This window comes from Delphinapterus leucas, chromosome 6 (assembly GCF_059928025.1).
Source record: "Delphinapterus leucas isolate spDelLeu-1000000601 "Yukka" chromosome 6, BTC_Dleu_Yukka2, whole genome shotgun sequence".
Taxonomy (NCBI): domain Eukaryota; kingdom Metazoa; phylum Chordata; class Mammalia; order Artiodactyla; family Monodontidae; genus Delphinapterus; species Delphinapterus leucas.
In genome coordinates, this window is record NC_143134.1 from 109,809,546 (window position 1) to 109,836,504 (window position 26,959).

The following is a 26,959-nucleotide window of genomic DNA, read 5'->3' on the forward strand; positions in this document are numbered from 1 at the left end:
ATATGGAGTCTTTATCCTTTTGTTGTTTCCTTGGTTGCCGTCACATTTTCCCCTTTCAGGTCTTTAAGCAATTGTGCCAAACGTTAATTAAAAATTTCATCTACTTTACATTGGTATTTTGCAACTTATTTTGAGTGCCGTTAAAATTTAATTGGTGACTTCATATTTTTCTTTAAATACTCTAAGCTATTTAAGAAGTTTACAGAAGCCTGATCTGTAATTTGCATCCATCTCAGAACAATTTTTTTTTCAAAAGAACATGTTCATAATATATGTCATATATATTTCCATAATATGCAAGGGAATCAGTCTAGGTGTGTGCAGACTTTCTTCACACACTTTTTAAGACAAACATTTGGGATAAAGTGAACCATATTTTGTTCCACGGTGTTCATATATTGTCCAAAGCATTTTTAGTGTAGTGTTTATCTACTCCTATTGTGTTTAATGTAGTATCTATTACAGGAAAGAAATGTTCAGATGGTTGTAAGCAAACAGTTACTGAGCCTCTATTCTGTAACTTAAAAATAACTATGAGAAAAAAGAGACGGGGGATTAAATAAGTTAAAAAAAGAAACAAAACACAAGGAAATTGAACAGGTTGCAATATGTCCTGAAGTGGAAGAATCATCCCACACCCAGCACATTCTATTACAGATGTTACAAGAGCACCAGAGAGAGTCTCCAAACATCCAGCACATAATTCAGTGGTGAACTTTAGAACTAAGCCCGGCTGAGAATAGCTTTCTAGATTGCAGTGCCCACCTCTTGGGGCTTACACGTCCCTCTATCTCTCTCATTCCTTCTCCTTCTCACCTCTTTCCCCCTTAAGCCCCTTTCAATCTACAGCAAAATGAAACATTCAAATACATTATTCACTCCAGAAGAAAATGTCAGCTCTTTCTTTCCTCTCCCCATTTATTGTTTTCTCTGGTTTTCCTCCTGGCTGCTGCTGCAGACCCAAGTCTCAGTGGTTTTGGTCTGTGATATTTTGAAATAGAAAAATTGCAAGGAAATATTTCCCTAAGCACCTGGGAGTTGAGCAACTGAAAAATAAAAAATCAGAGGTCTCAAATAGCGTGCTTTGGCTGTGGTTGTTAATGGGGTGCTAATGAGACGGGACACAGACAAGAAATAGATAAACCCAGGTAGGTTCTTCTAAGATCCAGGTCATCTTCAGGCTCCAGGGGATCCTGAGCCCAAATTATCTTTTTCAAAAATAAGAACAGAAAAGAAAAAATATATTGAGAGTAGCCAAAACCCAAAGACATTTATAGAGCAGTAATAATGTAAATTGCAATGGCTTCCTACCGACATTGGGAGACAACTTCAAATTTGTTTGTTTTTGCTGTGTTTAGTGCCTCAGTATCTCCATAGTATCTACATCTACATCTCATTCCTCCATCACCTCAGGGTCTCCAGACACAGAACTGTGCTGGGTCCATCTTCAAACACACAGGAGGTCTAGATAAACCTTTGCTGAATGAACTGCCATGGGAGATGCAGTCATGGAAAGAAAGTCCAAGCAAAATGACTACTGGGAATCTTTCCCTCATCTTTTCAAAGAATATCGTGCAACCCAGCATGCCTTCATATAACAAACAGACCGCTTATGTGATACAAGTGAGGAGCCTTTCAAATGTCTGAGTTATGACATCTACTGCAGTATTGCTTACAAAAGAAAATCAAATAAGGGGATACCTTCTCAATACTATCAGTGAAGAACTGAGTAGTTTCATCCATTAAATGGACTAAATGTTGAAAGGGATGAGTTCATGTCTGCAGACATCAGGAGAGGCCCATGTCATATTTTAAGGGGAATAAATAATTCTGCATATACAATACATGGAATTAACTAGTTGCTCATATGCATTTGTGTATCTGTAGGATGTAGCAGAGTAGCTAACATGTGGGAGTTGCCTTTTTGGCTCAGACATTGGGCTAATGTACAGTATCTCACTTAATCCTCACAAGCAATCCAGAGAGATGGGTCATGATATTGAGTCCCAATTCTTCACTTGAAGAAATGGAGACCCAGAGAAGCTGAGTCACTTGCTCAAAGTCACACAGGTAGGAAGTGGTAGAATTGGGACATGAACCCAAGTAGAAGGAAGCCAGAGCAGTGCTGCTAACCACCAAATGCTACTTCCCAGCCACACTTGAAACAGTGGTTCCCTGCGGGTGAGAAGAGCTTTCACTTTCCATTTTTTGGACATCCATTTTGTTTAGTTTTAAGCAAGTATTGTCTTCATCATAAAAATAATTCGAATTTTGAAAAATTAAAAAGCAGATTCCAAATGCCCTAGGGGTTTTTATAAGCCATGATGAGCTAAGACAGTGTGAAAAAGAGGAAAATATTTACACTATCAATGACCAGAGAAGTGAGAAAAAGAAGGGAAAGGCTAAGGTAAGGGAGGAGATGGTAGAAGGAGAAGAAGAAGGAGACTCCTTTTCTTTCTCTATGGCTATAGAGCTCCAGGGAAGCTTAAGAAGGTCCCCCAAATAATAATAACATCAACAGCGCTAGTTTGCACAATCAAACCACAACTAGCATTTTCATAGTGTTTGTTTTCAAATCCCACAAAATCTCTTCTCTTTCCTTCCCTCTTCCCATGTGTTCTTTGCCACCCTACATGGCATGCCCCTGTGGTCTGTTCTGTAACATCTGTGATGACAAGTTGAACTCAAGACATAAATTAGACTTTTAGTTATTTGTATAGTTTTCCTATACAAGACAATCGAACAATAACCGGTTTCTGTTATTTTTAATTGAATTAGGCAACATTGTGTGGAACACAGAATTGACTTGCCCTATAGTTTTGCCCAAGGGAAAGAAGGAAAGGAAGCAGTGCTAAGGTTTAGGCCAGGCAGAGAAAAGGGAACTCATACCCAAGGTCCCTGTGACCTCAGGGGACCCCTTCTGTGCATGAGTCGGTTGGCCTTGTGATTGCACGATCACCACACAGCACTGAGACACCAAGGTGAGTTCAAGTGTAGAGTGGGACTCTATCCTGGCCGCTGAGATGGGTCTGGCACCTTGGGTGACATGGGTCAGTGAAGCCAGCTTTGTTAATCTCCTAGGGGGACATGACAACTTTTCTGAGTTTTCATGAATAAAATGGGTCTAAAAATGGGTCTAATTGCCCTCCTTTCCAGGGTTATCATGAATATTAAATTGGATAATATATGTAATGCTCCTTTCAAATGATAAGTCCTATATATATATATAGAGATATATATAGATATATCTATATATATATTTTTTTTTTTGCGGTACGCGGGCCTCTCACTGTTGTGGCCTCTCCCGTTGCGGAGCACAGGCTCCGGACGCGCAGGCTCAGCGGCCATGGCTCACGGGCCCAGCCACTCCGCGGCATGTGGGATCTTCCTGGACCGGGACACGAACCCGTGTCCCCTACATCGGCAGGTGGACTCTCAACCACTGCGCCACCAGGGAAGCCCAGTCCTAAATATTTTTGATACTCCCTTTCTCCTGTTTGTTTCTAACTCCTGTTCCCAAAACCTTGCCAATGCTGTTTCCCCCACCCACAGAGCTTTCCACTTTTCTTTAGGAAAAAATACCAGCTCTCCCCTTTAATATCTGATTTGGAGCTCAGATAAAAAAGCTCAGATAAAAGCTTTCTTTTGTCTAACACCAAGCAACACTGACCTAGATTCAATTGTAGAGTCTCCCCAATGCTCAGTTTCCCCACATCCAAAGTAAGATGATTGGAGAGGATAACTCGAGTCTCATTTTAATATTAAACCTCCTTAATTCTACATATTTTCATTTCTCCCTCTCTTCCCTCCTCCCCCTCTCTGTGCATTTCTCCCCCTTTCTGTGTCACACTCTGCTGGTGAATAGAATTTAAACCATAAATCAGATTCAGGTGTTTACTTGCATTGCTCACAAATAGAAGACTTAATTGTGCAAGAATAGGTTCCCACTTTTCTGATTGAATTAGTCAGTTCTGTGTCTTTCTCCTCCCTCCCTCCGGCTTTTCCTCTATTTTTAGATAGACAGTCTGAAAAGTCTTAATATATCAATGACATTTATAACACATGTTAATATCTAAAGTGTCAGTGCTCTATTTGTAGAAATGACTGCTCTGATGAGATGCTTTTATTATATCATGACTTTTATTATAAGTAGGATAAAACTGTGCACCCTTTTTTTTGAAAATTAAGTAATAATAATAAACTGTTCCCTGCCCCACTTTGTCCAACTATCAACTTCAAGTACTAGGTTTTCCTTTTCTGGGGGCACTTTTTATAAACTGCTCTTTACAATTTCAGGGTGAATATCTCTCTCCTGGAATAGATGACAGCAGGTTCTTCTGGAAGAATGCATTAGGGAGGTAAGTGCAGACACCTGGGGATCCATTTTATCATCTTTGTAGCTTCACAAGCTCCCTAATGGGGCCCAGAACCTCAGAACTCTGGGGGTGGCCAATGCTTTATTCTTTATATAAAATGTATAACCCCCATTTCTGTACCACCACGTTTTGCCAGTCATTAAAGTGCATTTTACAATTATATGAGTTGAAAGTTAACAGCATCTGTTTGGGGAGCACACAGACATGGGCTGGAGTTGCTGTCTGTCCCTTACCAGCTGTGTCATTTGGGTAAGCCACTTAGCCTCTCTGAGCTTCATTTTTACATATAAAAAGTAGAAAATCAATACAGCTACTTCAAAGAGATGGTCTGAGGATACAATTAGACGGCATATGTAAAATATTGACCACATCTTGAAGGTTCAAGAGTAGGAACCATTGTTACTTTTTGTTGTAATTATTTTTATTACTACATGAAGGATTTCTTTCTTACTCTACATCTCCATGCTGACCTTCTACTTGTTTGACCTGCCACCAAAATTTAGCTAAATGTCATTTGTCACTTTCTGACTGTCCAACTTTATCATGTCCCCTCCAGACCAGCACCTGACATGCACATATACAACCTACATTCTAACCATACAGAAGTTTACCTTCATTTTCCAATAGGCCAGGATTTTACAAGCCTTCATGGTTGGTCTTGCTCCGCCGTCTGCCTACCTGTCTTCCTTTCTCCCCTCAGCTCACTCTCCAAACTCAGCTTAGATTACACCTCCTAAGAAGCCGTCGCTTGTCTGATTTGAGGTTAACCCACCTCTGTGAACCTATAAAGTCCTCTCTCTGCTCTAGCCTGGCTTTTGCCAGAGTTATTAATGTAGTTGACTGTGTCACTTCTCAGACCATGAGTTCATGGTGGGCAGATATTCTGACTCATTTGCCTTTGTATCCCCAAGTCCTAGCACACAGATCACAATAACTACGTGTTGATCAACTGACTTCTGTGCCTTTCTGATCCCTCCTGGTAGATTGTCAATTCTTCCAGTTTGTGGATAACTACTTGGTTTTTGCTGGCCTCCATTATCTCTAGCACAAGTCTTTATTTATTCAGTAAACATTCTTGAGTGTTTACACACTACTTGGACCTAACATAGATGGTGAGGTATGGTGATCCATAATTTAGAAGAAGCAATTCTTTGGCCCTTCTCTCCACACCAGTCATGTCTAATGTAATTCTTCAGCTCTCATCCCCTTCCAGGCATTGGGAAAGGTGAAAGGGGCAGGATTGTATACAGCCACTTCTTTTGTGTAGCATACATTCTTTTTACTCACATCGTAATGACTAGCATTTAATCCCTTGGTCATAACAGGCTGTAAGGTGAGCTATGATATGTAGTCTATAGTTCATTGGTCATACGCTGTGTGAAAATGTAGGATTTCTCTAATCAAATAGGGAAGAAGAGACATTGGTGAACAATTAGTAATCTCTGCCTTAGGAACTATACTTAACAGACAACATTGTAAAAGACAGACATGGGGCTTCCCTGGTGGCGCAGTGGTTGAGAGTCCGCCTGCCGATGCAGGGGACACGGGTTCGTGCCCCAGTCCGGGAAGATCCCACATGCCGTGGAGCAGCTGGGCCCGTGAGCCATGGCCGCTGAGCCTGCACGTCCAGAGCCTGTGCTCCGCAACGGGAGAGGCCGCAACAGTGAGAGGCCCGCATACTGAAAAAAAATATATATATATCCTTTGTCTGGGGGAAGGGGCTGGGGAGAGAAGAGAAGTAGAGCAGGGGAGGGAGGCACAACATTTGGAGAAGTTATGACTAAGTTTAGCTGCTTGAAGGAGATTTGCCAGAGGCCTGAATCCAATGCACGGAAGCCCCAGGGCACCCAGCAGCATCTCACATCCTGTGCTGTTTCCCAGCCCGACTGCCTTCAAAGATGCAAGAAGGGTGAGGAGGGGAAAGAGGAGGAGAAAAGCTAATAGATGGACTCCCCTACTTTCCAACTGCCCTCCTCCATTTGAAAAGTGAACTAATAGAGGGTTAGGGACGAGTGGAGACAGATCTGTGCTTGCATCCGGCCAAGCAGAGGAAGGAGCAGTAACGTTGCAGAGGTATTATTATGCTGCCTCGCCAGCATCCTTAGAATAAACCCCCAAGGAGTTCAGGTTGAAGTGGAACAGTCACAGTGCAGCTAACCCATCCTGCACTTGGAAAGAGCTATGGCAGCACTACCTAAAGACGCAAGTGCAGCAACTCTTAACAATCACGAGGATTCTTGCTTGTTTACATCTTCTATTGGGGTTGGGGGACACTCTGTTCATGGCTCCACAGAGCCCCCAAAGAATGCACACATCCCTTTCTTTCACTATCTTTCTGCCAATGCTTAAGAAAGAAAAAAATCGCTTACAGATGGCCCATGTGTGCACGTGTGTGCGTGAGTGTACGTGTGTGTGTGCATGCGCGCCAGCCCTCCCTTAGCAAAAGCTAGTCTTTTTTGCTCCTTTTTCTCTTCCCTGTAGCCCCAGAGAGCTAAAGAGAGCCTCTTGTCCCATCCTTGAGAGGACCTGTCAGCCAGCAAAGTATCAATAATCCCTTTAAGGAGTTTAAAAATAATTTGCTTTCCTGGGGCTTCCTGGTCAGAATTTGGTTTGGGGATTTGGGCAGATTGCAAAGGGAAAACTACTCTGGACTGGCAATCTTGAGTCCTGAGTGTCTAAGAGTCACCGGGTGTGACCTTTAGGGGTCATGTTGTGGACTGAAGGAATGTTTGTTAGGTGTTGAACCACAGACCTTCCATCCGGCATTTCCACTTCTGAGAATTTCTCTTGAAGAAATGATCACAAAAGTGTACAGAGATTACTAGAAGGCCAGTAGTAACATCATATGTAAAATTTTAAAAAAAGAAAAGAAAACCAAAAAAATTTGGAGAAACCAAATTGTCAACTGTAGGGAATAGATTATGCTAATTATAAGGCATCTTATCTCTGCAACAGAAACACACACACACACACACACACACACACACACTAAGAAAAAGAAAGACTAAATTGATAAACAGCAAGAAATGTCAGGTCAGGAACATGGCATTTACCAAAGAAATAGTTTTTAAAAATCTAATAAAATGCCTACAAGCATATTAGTTTGGCAGATCTGTATTGAATGCCTACTCTGTGCCAATGCTGGCGATACATTGCTTAATAAATACAGACCTGGACCTTACCTTCAGGGAGCTTATGGTCTGGCCTAGGTAAGAGCTGTTATATTTGAATAATAGTATTAAACATGATTTTGTATCTTCTTTCTTCTTTTCTCCTGGGAATTGAGAAATATCTTTGTTTTTGTAATTTTGAAAAGTTTGAAAGTAAGTCACCTTGTATTTGGACAACACTTTCACAGTCACTATGTATCTGCTTCTCACAGCTGTTGATGCAGAGGGAGAGATGGGGGGAAAGGGGGAAGGCAGCAGGGACACGTGTCACTGGGCAGGAATCTGCTGTGGGACAGGCGTACCTACTTTACCCTATTCAGTCCCCAGGACACCTCAGGGAGCCATGCACTCACCGTTAACGCTGCTTTGCAGTTAAGAAACCTCTCAGATCAGGATTCTAATATCCAGGGCTGTATTAGACCTGACCCAAGTTCACCAGTTCACACTTCCTTCAACTGCATGAAACTGCACAGAAACGGGTGGCTTAGGGAACTCCAACCGGAAGTTATACCATCCCCTGGAATTCCAACACAGAACTAGTTTCTTGATAAGTTTCCCTTTTTAATTCTCTACCCCCTGCCAGTAGCTTCACTTCCTCTGATTCAGTTCTTACAACTGTAACATGAAGAGGGTAATAACTTTCTCCAAAGGGTTAGTGAAGCATTAAATTAGTTAATACAGTAAGGCTCTCCAAATAGGGCCTGATGTGCAGTAAGCTCTCGGTCAATGTTATCTGTCATCATTATCATTATCATTGTTGCTATTAATTACACTGTTTTTTGTCCCAGTCGTGCATAGACAAAACCACACCCAGTCCCCGTAGGCTCTTCCTTTTTCCTCAGTGTCTCCCTTACCCTCTAATCAGGTACCAAGTCCTGTGGATTCTGGCCTTCATTGTATCTCCCATGGTGATAGGCTTCTCTTTGGTAACTGGGGGCAAAAAATAACAGTAGGGATTTTATCAATATGGCAGCGATCTCTCAGGGCTTAAGCTGAAGAATCAATGGATATGAGGCTCAGGAAGACAAGATAGGCCTCAGAGGGGCGAGATACCAAAAGGGAAGGCTGATTAAAAGGCAAGATAAGTGATCACTTTGACAACATAAAGATGTCCCACTTCCCCGGGTTTAACAGGCTAAGCAAGAAAAGAGGATTCTCTATCTGCAGAGGTCTTTGCAGAATCTAAGCCAAGTCTGTTCTGCTAGCTTATCCAGATTAATGGAGAGCAGTCGAGCTACTTAGGCTGAGCCTCTGAATGTAGGAGCCACGAGGAACGTATTTTCAAAGAGGTGGTAAAACAATTACACCGTTAAAAATTATTAAAATAGTGGCTCTGTGATTTTGGAGTATGTAACTTCAACCCTCTGAGACTTGTTTCCCTCCCTGGTAGTTAAAGATCATAAAGTTTATCTCATGGGGCTTTTATGAAGATGAAATATATATAATCGATCTGGCACATAGGAGGGAATCAATAAATGGTAGCTATTATCATTACTATCATGGGTGATAAAATGAGGAAGACACAGCTGTTTTGTTCTGGTAAGGAAGCGAGAAGCAAATGGACATTTATTGAATAATATCTAATGAATTACACTATATGTCATATAGTATGAGTGTATATATGTGTATATACACATATAATCGATGCTTATTGTTAATAATTAACAGTTGTTGAAAGTTAACGATTGTTATTTGGTAATGGTTGTTAATAATATCTTAGCTTTGACAGTAGTATCTCATATTAAGACAATAAAATGAAATACCAATAAAAACTCTGGACACAAAGTACGGGGGGCTTTCTCATGGGTGAGCACACTGACATGCTTAAAAGCATGATGTGCTCTGATTCCCAAGACAGGGCACAGGAGATCTGTTCAGGACTTGACCTCATCCTATGTGCCCTTTCACTTGGATGTTCCTGAGTCGTATTATTTATAATAAAACTGTAATCATAGGTATAGATCTTTCCTAAGTTCTGTGAGTCATGCTATCAAATTATTGAACTTGAAGAGGTCATGGGAAGCCTGGAATTGGTAGCCGGTCAGTCGTAAGCAGGAGTGGCTTGGGGGCCCCATGAACATGTGGCTGGCATTCAAAGTGAAGTCAGCCTTGTGAGTCCTTGTGGGGGGTTGTGATAACTCCTGGGGGCTAGTGCCAAAGTTAAATTATAGTACAGCAGTTAGTGTTAGAATAGTTAGGCTTGAAACCGAGCAGTGGATCTCCAAATAGCAATCCACCAGTTAACAAGGTAAAGAGAAAATTGCAGGATCATATCAACCAGTGCATAAAAGAAGATTCACAACATTCAACATTCATGATAAAAACTCTCAGAAAATGGGAACAGAGAACTTTCTCAGCTCTATAAGGAGTATTTATTAAACCAAACCAAAACAAAGACACTATAGCCAACGTTACACTTAATAGTGTAAGACTGAGTGTGTTTGCCCTAAGGTTGGTAACAAGGTAAGGATATCTCACCACTCTTATTCAACATAGTACTGGAAGTTCAAGCCAGTGCAGTAAGGTAAGAAAATGAAATAAAAGGCATGCAAATTAGAAAAGAATAAATAACATTTTCCTTATTTGAAGATGGCATGACTGTCTACATAGAAAATCCCAGGAAATTAAGGGGAAAAAAAAAGAAAGAAAAAACCATAGGACTAATAAATGAATTCAACACAGTCACAGGATGTAAGATAAATGTAAGAAAATAAATTTATTTCTTTATACTAACAATGAACATTGTGGACACCAAAATTAATAATATAATACCGTTTCCAGTCACTAAAAAAAAAAAAAACACTGAAAAAAATTGTAAATCTAGTGAAACAAGTGTAGGACTTGTTTGCTGAACAGTATGTGATACAGAAGAAAGAAAAGAAGATCTAACTAAATGGAAAGACATATTGTTCTCACAAACTGGAAGACTCAACATAGTAAAAATGTCAATTCTTCCAAATTGGTATCAAGTTTTAACTCCATTTCTATCAAAATCCCACCAAGATTATTTTGTAGATATAGACAAGATTACTCTAAACTTCAGAAAAAGAAGAATAAAGTGGTAGAATGAGTCTGCCTGATCTCCAGACTGATTATAATAAGCCACATCAATTAAGATGGTGTGGTGTTGCCATAGAGATAGATGCATTGATCAATGGAACAGAATAGAGAACTCAGAAATAGAATACACAGATGTGGATAGGGTTAATTAATACGAGGACCCAGGCAGAAGCAGGAAACACTTGGAATAAATTCAGATTCTGGCCCTAGGCAGCTTGGAAAGTGAACATTCCAACCTAAAAGCAGTGAAGCCAGTATTTCAGGGAGTTGTCTGCCAGAAGCTAGATGCCACACCCACACTGAGAATCTGGGAAAACATGGACGAGGACTAAGGCTGCCACAACCTCATACTAGACTCTCTCAGAAACCGCATCCCTCCCTTTGATGTGTGACCCAAATGCTATCAGGATGGTGGGCAGCGATAATGGTGACAGCTTTACGAGCACAGTGGTGCGCAGGGATACAGACAAGGAGCTCCCCAGCAGCTCAGGAGGGACTTTTAAAGACCATTAAATCAATGCTGTGTTATTTTATGTTTCGCTCCAACAGTCCTGGCTTCAGATGGGCAATTCAGAGAGGCATCTGTGTATGCGTCCTGAAGCTTCTCTGGAAGTACAGTGGAAGGCTGGGATAACAGGTCTGGTTCTGCTTTGCCTTAGATGTGGGGCTTGGAGACTTACACAGGTGGGGAGCTTCGTCTTAGGAGGTTTGCCCAGTGAGGAGGGGCCACTTTTTTTCTGAGCCTCCTGACCTCTAATATTTTCTTTGGATACCTTGCTTCAGGTGTGTGAATGTAAAGAAAGCCAAGGATGTTAGTGTTGGTGTGGCTCTGAAATTTTTCTCGATTTTAGTGGGTATGAAATTCCCCACAGAGGAAACATCTGACAATGCAGCTATTCTGCTTCTGTCTGAGGTCTGGGGCTCAGGAATCTGTGTCTTCAAACCCAAGTGATGCTGACGCTGATGGTCTGTGTGGCAAATCCGGGACATTTGCCTCAAAGGACGGATGAGGAAACTGAAGTCCTCATAAGGAAAGAAACTTGGCCGAATGTCCACTGAATCCTGATTTCTGGAGTTGCAGCCATGATGTTTTTAATGGCTCACTGAGCCAAACCAGGACCAGACTTTGGCAAAACTGTCAAGCAAAATATTTGGCGACAGTGGAAGTTGGGGTTGCCTTATGATCTTTAATGCATTCCCTCACTTGGGTGCCAATTGCACTGGTCTATGCTCAGTTGTCTGCCAGAATAGAAGTTCTTTTTATGACCTTGCATCCCTCAAAACACACGAAATGAAACGTTAAGTGATGCTTCTTGGAGACTGAGTTCAAGGGTAAAATTAGATTTTGAAACTACTAGGTTTCAAAGCTAAATGAGGTTTTTGTCTCTTTATATTTACTTTGTGTTTATGTACAACAGGGCTCATGAGGGCCTTTAATATGTTAATGTCATACAATTTATTTGACCCCAGAAATCTCACAAAACTCTACATCGGAAAACAACAGGGACTCCAGTGTATTAAATATTACAGTATTTTACTATCCATTATTTCCTGCAATTACAACCACTATGTCTGAGGGAAGGGCTGTTATAACCTTCCCAGGTTATTGGATGAAGCCACTAAGGGGCAGGTGGTTTAAAGGAATTGTCTGAAAGCACAGAACTAGTAAGTGATAAAATCCTTTCTCAAACCCAAGTCTTCAGCCACCAAATCTGAGGCTCTTTCCCACTATTCTGTGGGTTGAATTACTGGGAAATTAACAAAGGAGTCTTATTCAGGAAAGGGGCAGTTTCCATTTTGTACCTTTCCTCAAATTACTTTGCACATTTTTTCCCCCAGACCCAACTTGAAGCCTGCAAACAAAGGCATGACAGTATTAACACCTCAGATGGAGCATCTGTGAATAAATTGATTTGCCACCTGCATGCTCTCTAACCCTTCACCACTGACTATGGATCCTGTGCTCTCTCTATTGCTAATTATTATTTAACTAAAAAAAAACCAAGAACGTGGAAAATGCATGTTGGATTTTAATGTCCACATGCCGGTAACCATTGTGGAATCCAAGAACAGAGTAAAATCAGGAATCAAAGGGCCCTTCTCTGTGACCCACATGAGCCCCAGGCCTTTCCATTCCTGTGAGGCCGGCAGGCTCCCCTCATCTCCAAATCCAGTTCCATGAGAGCTGGATATGACCAGGAAAGAAAGTCCTTCTTGGAGCTTACCAATTTAGTAGCACCCAGAATCAAGCATGAGTTTCTGAAAGTAGATTGACAAACACCAGCTCCTTTGGGATAATATGTGATGATGGATGATCACCTCCCCTAGTCTCTAACCCAGCTGGCCTCCACATTTCTGGCCACCATATCACACAGTGGGGATCCCAATAGTCTATCTCCTCTGCATGCCCCTGGATGGTGGGCCTGAGCGTTGTGAGAAGTGTAACTTGGCAGTCTCTCTGAATCTAGAGTCTGTTTTTCCTTTTAATAGTTTCCACTTATCGTTATTCCTGTATTTACTCCAAGAGGGCTATGAGTCTCAGGCACATTTTAATAAATAAGACGAAAGAATGCCCTCCTTGAGCATTTGTGTGAGCATCGCACACGTGTGAGTGTGCATGCATGCCTGTGTGCCCCACTGAGTGCATTTACAGGAAGGAAAGGCATTCATTAGTTTCTTAGAGCCACCTCGGAAGTGCGTGTTCTCTATATAAACACACGTCTGCAAATGACAAACACAATCTTGAGTTGTGCAAGACCACAGCTATCCCGGCATTCAGCACTGTGGGAGCTCTTGCAGAAGAAAGTGACAGGATTTGCACAGGTGAAGCAGGACCCAGGGATATTATCCCAAACTCTCTCCACAATCACATCTTTCATTTTTACATCAAAGCAAGCCACCCAGTGCTAGAAGTACCGAGTAGTGGTTAATGCACCATGACTTGGACACCTCTTGTGATGAAGAGCTTACTGCCTCAGGGAAACTGCCCTCTGCCATTTCAGGGTTGAAATGTTTCCTTGTAACATATTCTGCTGGTCTTAAGTGGCTCTGTAGAGCGTCAAGGAACTTACCTGTCCCTTCTTCCACCTAGTGGTGTTTTGTATCTTTCCTCAGGTCTCTGTAGGAAAAAGAAAATGAGTTTTACAAGATTAATAAACAACATTCCCTTTCCTTTACAATATTCAGAACTTACTGAGAAATAAGATTCAAGAAACACACCAGTGAAAATCAAACATGCCAGATCTGTTACCAACAAAAGCTTATTTGGAGGATAAATCAGGTCAGCCACTATCAAGGGCTTACTTTCACTTCACCCTTGAAGTAAATGTACCCACCCATCACAGGCAGCACTGAGCCACTGCACAGCCCACCCTGCCACCATCTGGGCTGAGACTGCCTCTGTAAGCACGCGATTGAAAAACATGGAGATGTGTGGGTTCTGGGGACAGGCTGCCTCTAAAAATGTAGCTCAGAAGGGCTGAGATCCTTCTCTCAAACTCACCCACTGTGTAAGTGAATAGTCATCCTCTGGGGAAGAGAAAGTGAAACCAGAAAGAAACAAAGTCTCTCCTCTTGGGCATTAGAACAGGAATTTCCCTCCCTTCGTGGATACTTGAGTTGGGGGGAAGAGGTTCACCCTTGCCCCCTCCCCGGCAATTGCTATCTCTTGTTCAGCCATCCTCGTTAACTCATAATCTTGGGTGACCTTCCCTGAAAGTCATTTGTGGTTCAAAGTACCCTCTTACTTGTGAGCCTGAGCATAGATAAAAACTATGATGTCTAGGCAGAGAGGAGAAAACTGAGGTCCAGAGTGGTTAAGTGGCTCCTTCGAGGTCACACCCGGACATCAAACCCAGGCTCCCTCCCCATCTGTCTTTGCTGCATCGCCCTGGGCTGCCATGCTGGCTCCCCAGGCAGGGACCGTTAGCTGTACAGGCTTTTGTTACAGTAGTATCTGTCAAATGAAATGACGGTTCTGAGATCCTGGCGGCCTGGCCCAGATGAAAACTGGCAGCCCCAGGAGGAGAGAGAACGTTTGACTCGGCACAGTCCCTTAATCCATCCTGCCTTCTTGCAGGGCACAGGGAGAGCCGCCACGCGTCCCTATTGCCTTAGCGAGTAAGCAGCTGTTGAAAGCACACTGAGAGCAGCCCACCAGGAAAACAGAATGGAGGACTCTGTTTTCTAAAGGAAGTGGTTGATCAAAGGGGAGAAAAATGAGAACGAAGGGATAAAGATGAGACAAAATAGTTAAGGGGGAAAAAAAACCATTTCACTGTGCTAGAACCTGAGACGGTGAGAAAAGGAGGAGGGAGCCAGCCTTCCTTAATGGAACCCCACGCCCTGCACACCCTTGGCGGCTGACACCCAGGAGAATCCTGTTCAATTGGCCTGGTTTCACAGCCAACTGAAAGTATGGCACTAAACGTGATCTGTTTTAAATGTATTGCAGTTGAATTATTTAATTTGAAATTTAGCTGGTGCCACAGGCGCTGGAGCGGGAGCAAGAAGAATGAACAAAATAATTTCATTGGAAAACGGTTTAATTTTTAATTATGAGATGGGGCACTTTGAGGGAATGAGGTGATTGGTCCACGAAGCTCTGTCTCCTGGATCCGTGTGGAGTCATGACAGGCACTTGAGCATATTTAATTATCCTGTCCCGATGTCTGTCCACAGACTCTGAGAACTGACAGGGAGCAGAGGCACAAACAGCGTAATTATAATAATAACAATTATCACTGCAGCTCGTGTCTGTGTCAAGGAAATTTGCACTCATTTTCTTCATTGTTGCAGATACCATAAGGTAACCTTGAAGTCTTTTTGTATAAAAGAAAAGATACGAAGCCCTTGGGAATGTAGAAGAGAGACTTGGACTGGGAATGAGGAGAAGGGGATGCTACTTCTGTTGTTGCTATGGTAACAACAACCCTGTCGCCTTGAGCAAGTCGCTTTACCTCCCTAGGCCTTAACTTCCTTAATATATCATAAGGCCATTTGGGTCTGAAGACCTTTTTGATCCCTTCCAACTTTAAAATATGCCTCTCCTCTGTGATCCTAAACCAGATTCTATTCCCTGCAGACGAGGCTCTTTCGGGAATCCAAATGAACACTTCATTCTACTAAATATCATTCTATTTATTAATGATCGTTCAATAACTCTTCATTGAGCAGTATTGCACTGTGATCCCTTATGATCACTGGGAATCAGGAAGACTTGGATAACTCAAGTGATGCTAACTCCTAGCCTGATAGCACTGGATGGGTTAATTGATTTCTCTAAGCCATATCTCCCTAAAATGGGGAGAATGGTGGTAGTTACCTAAGGTTTGTGGTGAAAATTCAATGGAGTAATCCATGGTGAGGATTAATGTTTTCTTGTCATAACTCAATTTGGAATCTAGAACAAATGGTGCAAAAAAAATACATTTATTTATGCATATGTGTATATTCATGTGAATGTTTAAGCATGCATGTGCAGAAATGTGTGCATCTATAAGCACATGTGGCCACATAGAGGGATACACACTTGGTCCGTATGCACACGCATTAGTGTATGCATGCACATAACCACGTGCACATCCATATGTGGCCGTGCATATATTTATCCACAGGCATGCATGTGTTCAAACACACATCCGCACAGATACATATGCACAGAGGGTATTTTGACAACACTGTGAACAGCTCCAGCAGCAAACACTGTGGTGGTTCCTATAATTTAATTCAGCAGTTGTCACGAAACTTCAGTTCTGGTTTGGGAGGAGCTGGGATCTCCAGCTGCACTGGGCTTCAGCTCTTAATCATTGTAAGTCAATTAAAACAATGCTTTCAAACATCAGTTTTCTGCATCTGTACAATCTGAAATATAGAGTGTGTACTTCATTCCAAGTGAATCAGAGGATGCTAAATCAAGAGCAGGACTTGACAGTGGTTCTCAAACTTCAGGACCGTAGCAACTCCCAGAGCATGCTTCAGATGCCAGTCATTCATCCTCAGCCCCAGAGATTCTTAGGCTGGTGTGAGGCCTGGGAACCTGCATTTAACAAGCCCCATCAGTGATATGGATGCTGGTAGTTCATGGAATACCTTTTGAGAAGCACTAAATTAGAGACTATCTAAGCCTCCTTATTTTGCAACAGAATAAGTAGAGGTCCCAAATGGTGAAGTGACTTTCCAAAGTTCCACTGTTGCTAATAGCAAGATAGGATTTGAAGCACAGAGCTTGTCCCTGTTTATTAACAAGGTGGAATATGGAGTTATTATTTTGCCTGTGTAGGTCTCTCAACTTCCAACAGGATTTTTAAGCTTCCCAGAGTCATTCTTCTCCCTCTCTCTCTGTCTCTGTCTCTGTCTCTCTGTCTCTGGCTCTGTCTCTGTCTCTCTCTCTCTCTGTCTGTCTCTCTCTCTCTCCAATTTTGCCCCCTTTCTTTCTCTCTTCTCTTTCTGTGTCCAGTATTTGAATATGCATAATCAGCTAAATAAAGAGGGTCAAAGTGGATAAATGCATAAGAAAAATATCTTGGTGGAAAGGGGAATGACTGAATTGGGAAGAGTGTAAATACGTCTTGTGTTCCTATTTTGTGCTAGGTAGTGTCTTGGAGTTTTGTACCAATTAGAGCTGTGATTGGCTGCAAAAAAAAAAAAAAAAAAAAAAACAGAACAACTGACTAGAGTGGCTAAAACTAATAAAAGTCTATTATTTGTTTATTTTTGGTTAAATAAGGATCCAGGCTGAGGGATTGTTTTGATTGCTTAACAATATTGAGACTGAGGTCTGTATATTAATAGTTCTTTTTGTCATTCCCTCATGTCTGTCAACACACCATCACAAGACAGTTGCTACAGCTCCAGGCATTGCATTTGAATTGAAGGTGAGAAGAAAGTGGGCGATACATAAGAGCTTCATCTGTCCCTCTTATTAAGGAACAAAAGCTTTCTTAGAAAATTTCAGCAGGCTTTGGCTTATGTATCATTGGGGAAGTATTTAGCTGGAAATTTGCTCTCAGAAATAAAATGGATTATGTCAGCAAAGACGAAGAGGGGAGGGCTTTGGAATATTTTGCACCTTCACACTTGTGTCATAATGGAGAAGGGAAGGAATAATCCATGTAGTATAAAGACAAAAGAATAGGTGCTTCTTTGCTAATATTTTGTAGGTGATGGTGGGAAGGTCATCTTTTCATGTAGCAAGCAGTGTTCAAGCTTATATACCAAGAACTGGACTAAATGCTGTAAACATAAAGTACAAATAGTAATGGTTCAAGTCCTCAGTTTTACAGTTAAGGTTACAGCCAGGAAAGCGATAGTGCAATTCAATGTAATGTGAGTTACACTGGAGACACAGTGTTCTATTTTTGCCTGTCGTTTCCACGCTCCTTAAAGTGTTTATTCGCTCTCTGTGGGTCTTCCAATAAAGAACAAAGACCCGCAAAGTTCAATATGAACAAAACCACCTTACTAGACTCATCTTGTATTACTTTCTCCCTCATTCTGTGCACACATCCATGATAACCTTCTTTCCTTCCTATAACTGGCCGAGCTTATTCCTACCTCAGGGCCTTTGCACACACTCTTCCCTCCGTCAAGAATATGTTTTACCTACCTTTCCAACATACTTCATCCATCAATCCCTATTCATCATTTGGATTTCAGCTCACAAATGATATCTAGCCCCCCTGATGAGATCATATCCGTTGTTGCCACCCTCATAACACTCGTAGTGCCTATCATATCCTGCTGGGAGATAATTGTGGCACAATTTGATTCATATATGTCTCTCACTCTATACTTTAGACACCCGGAGGGAAGGGGCTGTGTGTACTTGGTTAACCATTCTTTTCTTCAGCACCTAGTGCATAGTAGGTACTAAATAAACATCTATTAAATAGATAGTAGTACATGAATGGGTAGAATGAAGCCACAGGTTCTACTTAGGGGTTCCAGCCTCCACAAAGGATTTAGCATTTGAACTTGCCCTCTTTGATGCTCAGTTTTCCCATCTTTTAAATGGGGTACAGCACAATGATTGCTAGGGGTTTTTCCAGCCTTATTTTTCGCTAAGATCTACTCTTAAGCCCTGACTCCATCTCTGTCTTTCTGTGTGCCCCTGGGCAATACGCTTAACTGCCCTCAGCCTCAGTCTCCTTCTCAATAAAAACAAGTAGAGATGATCTCTAAGGCTCCTTCCAAGCCTGAAGCATCAGTGAGTTTTTGAAACTCCAGAAGGAGCATGAAAACCACAGGATGGGAGCCAGAGGGATTCTGCTGAGTTGTGCGTTTGCAGGTGTATCTCAGCAGGTTCCCAGAAGCCGTTCTTGCAGGGACTCAGCATGTTACCTGGACTAATTTGTAAAGGAAGTGAAAAGGAAATGGACTCGTTATAATGAACACTTAATTCACCACTCCAGACTTCACTGTTTGAACAGCAAGTATCAAGTGATGCAATTGTCATTTGTCGATTGAATTCTGCTATTTTGCCTGTTCGAAATGACCAGCCAACACCACAGCGTGCAGACAACGACATGACTACTAATTAGCATATATATTGTTTGTCCTGGTATAAATTTATGGCAAACAGCAATATTTTACACTCCAGTAAAGTTAATAAATGAAGCTTTGAGCTATAAAAATTTCATGTTCCTTTGTGCAAAGGTCAATTATAAATAGTTAAGCACATATTCATTCAAAAGCTGGAGACCTTGCAGCCAGGAGAATGAAATATATTCTGGTCAATTTACACTCTGGCTGGACTTGCCTTTCATTTTATAGCCTTCATGACGTCCTTCTTTTCTGGTCTGCACAGCCTGGTTCCCAAAGAACTTCTCTGGCTGGAGGGACTGAATGAAATGAGTATGTAAATGTTCCCAGGTCTACAGTTTGATACCCAGAATGTGTTCAATAAATGTCCGTTTAAACTCATGGGGGTAGCCCATGTGAGAGAAGGGGACACAGGGATTCAGAGCAACTCCTGAATCTCTTTGCTTATGGAAAGAACACTGGACTAGAGTCAGATGATGTGGGTTCGAGTCTCAGGTCTGCTGTGAACTAGTAAGAGAACTCAGGCAAGTGACACTCTTCTCTCCAGGCCTTAGCTTTCTCATTGGAAAAACTGAAGAGCATGTATTACATTAGTATTCCAGTTACCTATTGCTGAATAACAAAATATCCAAGACATAGACTGGTTCAAGGTGTTTCAAAAATTCAGTCATTTTATTACATAGCATAAGTGGGTCAGGAAATTGGGCAGGGCTTGGTGGCAGATCTTCTGTTCCATGTAGTGTTGTTGGTCATCATTCAGTGGTATTTGGCTGGTGCATAGCTGGTCTACAGAGTGCAAGGCACCCTCTCCCACATAGCTGGTGCTTTGGGGGGTGGCTGGAAGGCTGGGCTCTGCTGAGACTGGATCTTCTGTGTGTGGCCTCTCCAGCATGGCATTGTCAGGATAACTGGACTTGTATATGGCAGCTAAGGGCTCCAGAGAGAGTTTTTCAAGGGACAGGAGGTAGATGCCGCCTCTTTCTTAAGGCCTGGGCCCAGAAACTGGCAAAACACCATTTCCACCACACTTTATTGTACAAAGTAGTCACAGGGACCATCTGAATTAAAATGAGGCAACACAGATCTTGCCTCTTGACATGAGCGCAAGGTCAAAGATTTTTCAGCCATTTTTAATCTGCCCCTACCCATGTGTTCTGATTTTGTTGCATATTAAAAAGTGTTGCATGGAAAAGGATTTGGTGGGTGAGTAAGTTTGAGAACTAGTGGGCCAGAAAGTTGAGCAATGTTTTTTTAAACAACAACACTCCTAGAGTCTTTGACTTATTCCTTCATTCTCTTTATACTTAAATGTTTACTTTATACCAGAATCCTGCCAGGCTACAAAAATGAAACAGTGTACAAAATGGAACTTACATTCTAGTGAGGGAGGGATTTAAACAATAATAAAATAAATGCATAAAGTCAGATGCCAATATGCATTATGAAAACAAGTTGCAGTGATAGAGAATGACAAGATTTACTCTTTCAAATGGGATGATTAGGTGGACTGAAAAAGCATGTGTCACAGGTAGCTCAATAGTGAGAATGGAAGCTTATGGAGGGTTTACACAGTAGCAAGAACAGGGTACAAGGCCCCCAGGGTAGGAGCATTTTTGGCCAAAGTGGCTGGGATGGAGTGGGGAACCACCTAAGTGGCAGAGTTGAGATCAGAGAATTAGGCAGGGCCTTGGGAACCATAGCAGAGTTTGGAATTTGTTGAGAGCGTAATGGAAAGGCTCTCATGAACAAAGATGGGATGGAATCTCGCTTTTAAAAGATCTCTCTCTCTCTGCCTGCTCTAATAAACAATAAGAGGCAAGTAAGTGGGGAACCAGTTAGGAAGCCATCGCAATACTCCAAGTGAGTGAAGGTGATGATGACATTACCCCTGCAGAGGTGAAAGTGGAGAAAGGAGTCTAGAATTGGGAGATATGGTAGTAGAGATGACAGATTTTGCTGATGGATGGAATATGGGATGTGAAGAAAAAGTGAGAAATGCCTTTGAGAGTTTGGATCTATGTAAACTGTGGGGAAGTAGTCTTAAATAAGTTAGTGCATGTTATGACTATCAAGGTGAACACTTGCAGACAAAGTCTGAGGACCAAAATTCTAAGGGACACATTTAGGGGAATGCCAAGCAACTCCTCTTGTCAAGGAAAAATTGCACAAGACAGTTAAACAGGCAAGGAAGGCTTTATTGAGGACTACTGCCATAGGGGAGAGAGACTTCATTAAACTCTGCTGAAACAAAAGACAGGAGGTTAAGAGCTGTGTGGGCTACTGGAAAGGGGCTGGAGGATGATTTGGAGAGTAGGGCGTTGGTCAATGGGATTAAGTCATCTGCATTTGCTAATCGGCCTCCATTGAAGTTAGGCTCCTACCCTCCCACAGAATCTAGGAGGTAGGGGTACTTACCTAGATGATTACATTTTAAAGCGATGGCTCCCAGGTCCTTGAGAAAGGCATTCCTGAGTTGTTGAAGTTGCAAGAGTCTGGGAGAAGATTTATAATACATCTCAAAGAGGCAGAGGAAAAATGTAAGACTGTACATTTTCTGAAATAAATGCTCCAAGGTAAGGGGGATCAGGGGCCTATAGTCAGGAAGAAACCTGTCCAAAGTTTAGTCAAACTGAGGGACTGCTAAGACCATTCTGGTCGCTCTATCATCTGATGCTTCCAGGTTTGAAAATTTAGTCACACTTGATGGAATCCTAGCAACCTGGGTCTATTCTGCCACAGATTATCTGCTTGATCCTGGGCAATAATATTAAATTATCTTAGTCTCTACTTCCTAATTCTTCTACCTCAAAGCCTTTTCATTTTCTATTCCTTCTTCCTGGAAGGATCTTCTCTCAGATATCTGCTTGGCTGACTTCCCCATCTCCTCCTAGTCTTTGGTTTCAGTGGGGCTACCCTCACCACCATATAGAAAGTGGCAAATGTCACTCTGTTGCTTCTTATCCCCTTTATCCCTAATGTACTACATCATTTGTTTATTATGTTTCTTATTGATGATCTGTTGCCTCTGCTGGAATGGCAGATTTATGGGCAAAGTAGCTCATCACAAAATTACTTAAGATAAGAAGAGATTTTAAAGAAAAAACCTAAGTGTACAACATTAGAGGAATAGCTAAGAAAGTCAACTCCTCTCCTCAGGGGAATAGTATGCAGCCATTTAAATTATGTTTATGGAGAGAGTCTAATAAGGAAAGCATGTGTGTGGAAAGGATAATTTAAAAGAATCTGAATATAAGATTACAAATAAGTATATTATGAAAACAAAAAATTTAAAAATAGAGAAAAAATGTTAGAAGAAAATATGCCATGGCACTCATAATGATGACCTATACATGTTATTATATCTATATCTGTATTTATATCTAGATAGATGTCCATTTATATATGTATATATAATGTTTTATTCTTTTTCTAAATTTCAATATTTTTCAATTTTTAAATAATGATCAGGTTTAAGAGTGGAAAAACAGAATCTTTTAAAAAATAAAGACTCTGTGAGACTGCAAGATTATAAAGTTCCTAGTCCCCAATTTGTGACACATCCATGGAGTTCAAACTGCTTTGGCGCTTACAAGGGGACATGTGTAAAGTGAGTACCAAGAGAAAGCTAGAGCCTATCTTTTGGAAAAACTCCCATGGAATTTTGAAGGGGAGTGGAGAAATAGAAGCCTGGGCAGAAGGAACTAGAGGAAGGCAAACCACAGCGAGCGTTTTGGGGCAGAAGCATGCCCGTGGAGAGCTCTGGGGATCCTCCATGCTGCAGATAGAGCTGGGGAAGCAGTACAGCAGGTATTATCAATACCAGCCCAGTAACTAGGCAACTAAAAGATCTGTAAAGAAAGCACAGCTTCACGAGAAATGCGGGTATGTGTTTTAAGAAGAGGCGGTGGGGATTAACAGCCCTGTGATTCATGGAAACGGCAATTTGTCATCGGTGCTATCTGCCGAGCGTAGGGGACAAAAGTATAGAGACAACACAGGAGAAATGTGGCAATGAACTGAGCGATGAGCACAGATGGGCGAGGCACCAGAATCACTTCACTTTAATTATTTTGAGCTCTGCTTTCACCTAGGCAATGTCCGGGGGCATTGTTCTCCCTTTTTTTTGTTTGTTTTACTCTGGTTTGTTTTTCAAATGCTGAAATCAGTTTCTCTAGGATATCTCCTTGGACCAGAGGGAAGGCTCTGTTTTACTGAATACCTACTAGGTGTCAATCATTACCAGCTGTGGTATCTTTTAAACCTCTCCATGACCAACAGTGTAGGCATTACTATTATTCTCATTTCAGAGAGCAGTAAATTAAGACTTAAAAGAGGTGGTGCAATTTTGTTACAAAATCACAAATCAGTAACTGTAGAATCCTTGTATGGAATCCGTGCCTGGCTAGCTTTTCTTACCATCCCTTTCTACATTGCCGATCAAATTATATGTATGTGAATTTTTCCTCTTGGGCTGGTTCAGAGAATCCGCAAAACCTGTTGCTCAGAATTCAGGGTATTAAGGCTGATTGCAAAAGGAGGCTTTAGTGTTGAGTCTGTTGATTTTCCAGGCTGTGCACTAACTTGACAACTTCACATGCTTCTCCACATTCAATTTTCTAGCAAAATGGAAAATGCAATTACAGTTTTCAGCAAAATATTGTTGTTGCTTCAAAAATAATTAAGCATCTTATTAAATTGCTATTTTACCAAGTGGGATGCAATGGCTCTACAGGGCTTCGTCAGGGAAAAGCAAGGGCTTTTCAGAAAGGGTGTGTATGTGTCTGTCGGGGGAATGCATCTCCAGTTAGTTAATAACCTGAGTTCGTAGGAGAAAGGGTGGCAAGGCGACTCCTTTATAGGGCAGACTCTCTTATTAGGAGTTTAATACTAAGGTTGACTGAAGCTCTTTCCATTGCAGTAGCTTTGGAATTTATTTCTCCAGGATCCATTTTCACTGCTTGACCTTAAGGGAGTTGGCTGCGGGGAGAAATCCTAGGAGGTGAAACACCAGTTTGGAAAGTACTTAGTCTGTCAAAAAGGATAAAAGACGCCTTTATTAGAACGCACAGGGAGCTTCCGGGAAGATGGCGGAGGAGTTGGACGCGGAGATCGCCTTCCTCCCCACAGATACACCAGAAATACAACTACACGTGGAACAACTCCTGCAGAGCACCTACTGAACGCTGGCAGAAGACCTCAGACCTCCCAAAAGGCAAGAAACCCCCCACGTACCTGGGTAGGGCAAAAGAAAAAAGAAAAAACAGAGACAAAAGGATAGGGACGGGACCCGCACCAGTGGGAGGGAGGTGTGAAGGAGGAAAAGTTTCCACACACTAGGAAGCCCCTTCGCGGGCGGAGACTGCGGGTGGCGGAGGGGGGGGAGCTTTGGAGCTTCGGAGCGGAGGGGGGGAGCTTCGGAGCCGCGGAGGAGAGCACAGCAACAGGGGTGCGGGGGGGAAAGCGGAGAGATTCAAGCACAGAGGATCAGGGCAGACCGGCACTCACCAGCCCGAGAGGCTTGTCTGCTCACCCGCCGGGGCGGGCGGGGGATGGGAGCCGAGGTTCGGGCTTCGGTCGGATCCCAGGGAGAGGACTGGGGTTGGCGGCGTGAAAACAGCCTGCAGGGGGTTATTGCACCACGGCTGGCCGGGAGGGAGTCCGGGGAAAAGTCTGGACCTGCCGAAGAGGCAAGAGACATTTTCTTCCCTCTTTGTTTCCTGGTGCGCGAGGAGAGGGGATTAAGAGCGCCGCTTAAAGGAGCTCCAGAGACGGGCGCGAGCCGCGGCTAAACGCGCGGACCCCAGAGACGGGCATGAGACGCTAAGGCTGCTGCTGCTGCCACCAAGAAGCCTGTGTGCGAGCACAGGTCACTATCCACACACACCCCTTCCGGGGAGCCTGTGCAGCCCACCACTGCCAGGGTCCCGGGATCCAGTGACAACTTTCCCGGGAGAACGCAGGGCGCGCCTCACGCTGGTGCAACGTCACGCCGCCTCTGCCGCCGCAGGCTCGCCCCGCCCTCCGTGCCCCTCCCTCCCCCCCTGCCTGAGTGAGCCACAGCCCCCGAATCAGCGGCTCCTTTAACCCCGTCCTGTCTGAGCGAAGATCAGACGCCCTCCTGCGACCTACACGCAGAGGCGGAGCCAAATCCAAAATTGAGCCCCGGGAGCTGTGAGAACAAAGAAGAGAAAGGGAAATCTCTCCCAGCAGCCTCAGAAGCAGCGGATTAAAGCTCCACAATCAAGTCGATGTACCCTGCATCTGTGGAATACATGAATAGACAAAGAATCATCCCAAATTAAGGAGGTGGACTTTGAGAGCAAGATTTATGATTTTTTCCCCTTTTATTCTTTTTGTGAGTGTGTATGTATATGCTTCTGTGTGAGGTTTTGTCTGTATAGCTTTGCTTCCACCATTTGTCCTAGGGTTCTATCGGTCCGTTTTTTTTTCTCTTAATAATTATTTTTTTATTTTAATAACTTTATTATATTTTATCTTACTTTATTTTATTTTACTTTATCTTCTTTCTTTTTTTCTTCCTTCCCTCCTTCATTCCTTCCTCCCTCCCTCCCTCCTTTCTTTCTTTCTTTCTACTTCTACTAATTCTTTCTTTCTACTTTTTCTCCCTTTTATTCTGAGCCATGTGGATTAAAGGCTCTTGGTGCTGCAGCCAGGAGTCAGTGCTGTGCCTCTGAGGTGGGAGAGCCAACTTCAGGACACTGGTCCACAAGAGACCTCCCAGCTCCACATAATATCAAACGGCGAAAATCTCCCAGAGATCTCCATCTCAACACCAGCACCCAGCTTCACTCAACGACCAGCAAGTTACAGTGCTGGACATCCTATGCAAAACAACTAGCAAGACAGGAACAAAACCCCACCCATTAGCAGAGAGGCTGCCTAAAATCATAATAAGTCCACAGACACCCCAAAACACACCACCAGACGTGGACCTGCCCACCAGAAAGACAAGATCCAGCCTCATCCACCAGAACACAGGAACTAGTCCCTTCCACCAGGAAGCCTACAGAACCCACTGAACCAACCTTAGCCACTGGGGACAGACACCAAAAACAATGGGAACTATGAACCTGCAGCCTGCAAAAAGGAGACCCCAAACACAGTAAGATAAGCAAAATGAGAAGACAGAAAAACACACAGCAGATGAAGGAGCAAGATAAAAACCCACCAGACCTAACAAATGAACAGGAAATAGGCAGTCTACCTGGAAAAGAATTCAGAATAATGATAGTAAAGGTGATCCAAAATCTTGGAAATAGAATAGACAAAATGCAAGAACATTTAACAAGGACGTAGAAGAACTAAAGATGAAACAAACAATGATGAACAACACAATAAATGAAATTAAAAACACTCTAGATGGGACCAATAGCAGAATAACTGAGGCAGAAGAACGGATAAGTGACCTGGAAGATAAAATAGTGGAAATAACTACTGCAGAGCAGAATAAAGAAAAAAGAATGAAAAAAACTGAGGACAGTCTCAGAGACCTCTAGGACAACATTAAATGCACCAACATTCAAATTATAGGGGTTCCAGAAGAAGAAGCGAAAAAGAAAGGGACTGAGAAAATATTTGAAGAGATTGTAGTTGAAAAGTTCCCTAATATGGGAAAGGAAATAGTTAATCAAGTCCAGGAAGCACAGAGAGTCCCATACAGGATAAATCCAAGGAGAAACATGCCAAGACACATATTACTCAAACTGTCAAAAACTAAATACAAAGAAAACATATTAAAAGCAGCAAGGGAAAAATAGCACACAAGGGAATCCCCATAAGGTTAACAGCTGA

General features: G+C 42.5%; 1 long non-coding RNA gene across 4 annotated transcripts in view; it reads left to right on the forward strand.

Moving 5' to 3' along the window:
• The window catches only part of LOC111177276 (uncharacterized), a 178,200-nt gene that overhangs the window by 68,086 nt on the left and 83,155 nt on the right, over window positions 1-26,959 (forward strand). For all 4 annotated transcript variants that reach the window (XR_016393629.1, XR_016393628.1, XR_016393630.1 and 1 more), the window contains exon 3: window positions 4,297-4,358. This is a non-coding gene — a long non-coding RNA (uncharacterized LOC111177276). The remainder of the gene's footprint in view (window positions 1-4,296; window positions 4,359-26,959) is intronic.